Source organism: Penaeus chinensis, chromosome 19 (genome assembly GCF_019202785.1).
Source record: "Penaeus chinensis breed Huanghai No. 1 chromosome 19, ASM1920278v2, whole genome shotgun sequence".
Classification (NCBI taxonomy): domain Eukaryota; kingdom Metazoa; phylum Arthropoda; class Malacostraca; order Decapoda; family Penaeidae; genus Penaeus; species Penaeus chinensis.
The window spans coordinates 25,840,586-25,845,585 of NC_061837.1; positions in this window are offsets into that span (position 1 = coordinate 25,840,586).

Here is a 5,000-nt window from a genome sequence, read left to right on the forward strand (position 1 = left end):
TGGGGGCTGCGAGGTCTGAGTGCGTGGGCTAGTGAGAGGACAGAAATATCCAGTCTATGTCGGGGAGGTTGAAGTCGCCTGCAATTTATATCTTTCTGTCTGCGTTTATGTGTAATAGGGATGATAGGGGTTATTTGGATGTCACTAGGCGATGGTTTAAGGGAGGGGGGAGCAGGGGGGGGAGGAGGACGCGGGAGGAGGGGAAGGGGGTGGAAGAAGGAAAGGAGGGAGCAGAAGAGGAGGAGGGGTTGTATTGATGGAAATAAGAAGAGAAAGTGAAGAAAGGAAATGAGGTAGGGAGGAGAGGAGAGTAGGGTAAGGAGCGCAAAATGAGTAATGGGTCCGGGAGTCAAGGGAAGACAGTGGGATATGGAGCTCAATGATACGGATGGAAGTTTGGTGTGAGGATTTATTGGTGTTGAGTGCTGCAGTGTGGGTGGTGTGTGAGTGACGTGTGGGCGGGGTTAGAGGGGAGAATGTGCTGGAAGGTAAGGTTGTCTGTGTCATGCGAATGGAGTGCTATGAAGGAATTGGATAGTGTGATGGGAGAAGATGCATAAAACGAGCTCGAGAAATTCGGTAGGCCAAATCCGTCGCAGATCCACGCTACGTTAATGTTAACTAATCCAGCGTGTAACTGTGAAGGAACCGATGTAGCTGACATGGTACCAGCCTTCATGCTCGGATCTCTCACAAGAGTTATCGCTTTGGATGGCCCTCTGGCCTCATTTGACAGCCCTTGTGCAAATCACGCACAGGTACTTGGGGCGGTAAGGGCCGTGGTTAACATCAGCACCGGTGTCACCACAGAGGAGCAGCAGAAATAAGATGGTGTGTCTGGAATGTTTATCTGTTTTGCTGTAATATGTGTTGGAGTGCCGCACGGAGAGGAACGAGTCAGTGCTTATTTGCGTGTGTTTGCGGATTTGCGCAGGAAGTGTAAATAGGAGTGTTAATGTAAGAGCACACACACACACACACACACACACACACACACACACACACACACACACACACACACACACACACACATATATATATATATATATATATATATATATATGCATATGTATGTATATATGTATATATATATATTTATATATATATAATTATATATATATATACATGTGTATATCTGTATATATGCAGAATGTGTATATATATTTACACACACACACACATACATATATATATATATATATATATATATATATATATATATATATATATATACTGTATATATATATATATATATATATATATATATATTCATATGTATATGTATGTGTATATGTGTGTGTGTGTGTGTGTGTGTATATATATATATATACACACATGTGTATATCTGTATATATGCAGACTGTGTATATATATTTACACACACACACACACACACACACACACACACACACACACACACACACACACACACACACACACACAATCCCAGGGATTTCTCCTCTAGCTCATTTCTTTGTGACCCGCGTGAAATCCTGTAACAATAGATCGTGTCTCTCTCTTTTTCAGTTCTTACAATCTCGCGAAAAGAAAAATAAAGATAAAAAATATAAGGGGCCAGACCTTCCGTTTGAAAGCATATCGATCCGAAGTAATTACACATAATCCTCCGCCTCACAATCGGAATCCTCTTGTCAACCCCACAAAGAGAATCTACGTCGAAATATGGAGGGAAACCTTCGGGCGTTCCTGATAACACGGCGTTACTTTATGCTGGGATTCCTCGTTTGTGTGTGTGTGTTTTTTGTTTTTTTATAGAAACAAAAAATAACTCTAGAATGACAGTTTTTTTTTCTCTTCTTTTATTGATATTTACACACTATTTTAATTTCCGTACTGGAGGATTTAATATCACGCACACACGAACGCAATCGGACACAGCGCTTACATAAACAAACATACGCGACAAATAAGTGGGTTAATGCGTATACACGTGGACATGCGTGTTTTCAATTTTGTTAGTGATTTATGTCTGTATAGATAGAAATAATTATAAATAGACAGATAAGTACGTATAAAGATTCATAATTTTCCAATCTTGTAATGGACTATATACGATTTGAATTCAAAGTGGAAGCGAAAAAAATACTAAACGTTTTATGAGTTGTCTGACCCAGCCTAAAGTCGACAAAAATATCACCAAACTACATACAACAACTGAGAAAAATGGAACATAGCTGAATCCATAATAAAAAACATAAACAGAAAATAAAACGGCATACCAAAACCAGTTCGCAGAAGTTGTAGAAATACGCGGGGAATTTGCAAAACAAGTCCCAGTGGCGTCAGTGTCGACATTTCATCACTAAAAAGTAAGAACGTCGAAATCTTTCCATCCAGGGAATATTTCGGCGACGCGATAGGATATATCTTTTGGGAAAACATTAAACCGGTTTTTTTTTTCAAGATTGAAATGCTTGACTAGCTTGGACAAAACTTCAACACTGCGATGAATACTTGTGATGATAATGTATTTCATTTTTCGTCAATATAGACCTCGGCTTTGATATCTTAACGGCCTGAGTGATAGGCAATAACGTATCTCCAGTAAATGTTTATCTTTAAATGAATGAAGCATAACAAGAATCATTATTATCCAGAAGCATGCTGCACTAGCCATATGCATTTCCAAATATGAAATTATCGATTTCTTGCCAGTTTACATGTTTAGGAATAAATAATTTCCATGTACTACTAATAATTAGTTGAATGAAAACAAATATTCTAATTACTAATTTTATACAGCGGAAACTTTTAATTGTATATTCAGTTTAAAACCTAGTTTACTACCAGCTGCAGTGTGTGCGTTTGAATAAGGACATCACATAACATTTAATGCTTCCTCTGTCTAACGGACTCATAACGGAGCATACGTATGCTCTTAGGGCAGACAAGCGCTTTGGAGCTGCTTTATGCTGTAATTCATGGAAGATTCATAGACGTGATAATGGTTGTTCTACATTACAGTTTCTGGCAGAACCTGAGGATAAATTGGATATTTGTCCAAAGTTGGTGCTCAAAAGGACAATAAATTGTTTTGGTACTCGATAATACAAGCAAGTTTCTTGAGTCTTAAGTGGTCTTGTTTTGGTTTCAGAACTTTAGAGTGAAGTAGTTTGCTTAATTTAAATTGATCATATGACCCTACTTAAAAAATACCACCATAAAAGTCAGGCCGTGGCGGTTTTTGAACGTAAGGCACTGTTCTGTAAATGAATATTTTAAATCTCTCTAGGTACTTTATCTGTACATTGACGAAGCTACAGAATCTTGTGATGATGCTGGCTTACCTGAATCGCTTAATAAAAACAGTAACCTAAAAGTTGCTAAAACATTCAGTGAACGCAGTCATAAATATCAGAGAGAAAAAAAAGTAAATTAATTTTAAAAACTGTACTTTAGTTTCTGTTTGCTTTTTATCCAAAAGTTTGAGATTTGTTCAAAGGCAATGACATATAAGATCAATAAATATTGCATACCGTATATTATATGATTTGTAAATGAATAGGTTAGATTAAATTTCATCCTCTTCTGAATTAAAAGATTGAAAATTGAGGCCGTACTTGTTGTTTCGTCGCTGTTGCGAAGTGCTTACTTCTTCAGCCTTGTTGCTTGTGCGTGTTAGTTGTTCACCCGCAGTACGTCTCCGCCAGCATGTGCTTCAGTGCACCTGCAATCCAGGTGAATTAAAGTGAGCAGGTGTAAGATCACGAAGTACTATTAGGAAGTTAATTCTGGTGCCATATAGAGACCACACATGTAATGTGAACTCAAATGAATCATGCCACCTACATTTGCAGCTTACATATAGTATAATAAGATATAATGACTACTCCATTTCGATTTCATCAATTAGTAAGTCTAATTTGATACTATGAGAGCGCTCTGGTAATTTTATTCGTCACGAGCTCACGCTACACCGCTTGCATCACACGAATTACATGCACATTCCTCAAAATGTTTTCTAAAAATACTGAGAATGCAATAAACATTGCTGGTCTTGTGAGTGCGGCCGAACATGGCGCTACTTCCACAGACAGTAAATTGGACACCATAACTAATACGTTTAATGTTGCATGAGATTTGAAATACGTGATTACCAAACCCTTCTTATTTTTCTATCAAAGGAATCTTCATTATATTTATTGGTCTGAAAAATGCAATTACCAACAAAATTGGATTTGGAATACGAATTTTTAAAATCGTTGCGGAATATGATCAATATATTCTATGTAATCTCTTCTAGACCAATTAATTTTGCATGGTTTTCACACACACACACACACACACACATTTATATATATATATATATATATATATATATATATATATATATATATATGAGGCCGCGGTACCTGAGTGGTTAGAGCATCAAACTCAAAGTCTCATGACAATTTGAGTTCAAGTCACCGGCGGCGTGTTGTTCCCCTGGGCAAGGAACTTCACTTCGATTGCCTACAGACATGAGAGTCCATAATCGAGTGGAATGTCTCGCGGCGGTCCCAAGCCCGGATGAATGGGGAGGGTTGGCGGCAGTTAGGGCATCCGGCTGTTAAAACAAGCCCAGACTATGATGTGGATCATTCCCCTGTGGCGACCCCTGAGGGGAGTGGCAGGACATAGGCCTCTCTTAATTCGCTATTGAGAGGTTATATGGCAGTGTCACCCTTGCGGATGCCCTTCCTAATCAACCGCGGTTCGGTGCGCTAACACTTGTGCCACGGCGGGGACTTCCCCTACGACACCTGCATTTGATTTCTCAAGGCGATATGTCGTTTTCTCGGGCTCGAGCAAGCAGTATGTATATACATATACATATGTATGTATATACACATACATATATATATACATACATGTATATGTATATATATATGTATGTATGTATATATATATATATATATATATATATATACCTTTATATATATATACACACGAGTGTTGAGCATATGTAGGCGAGAGTTCGTCTACACTTTTCATGTCGG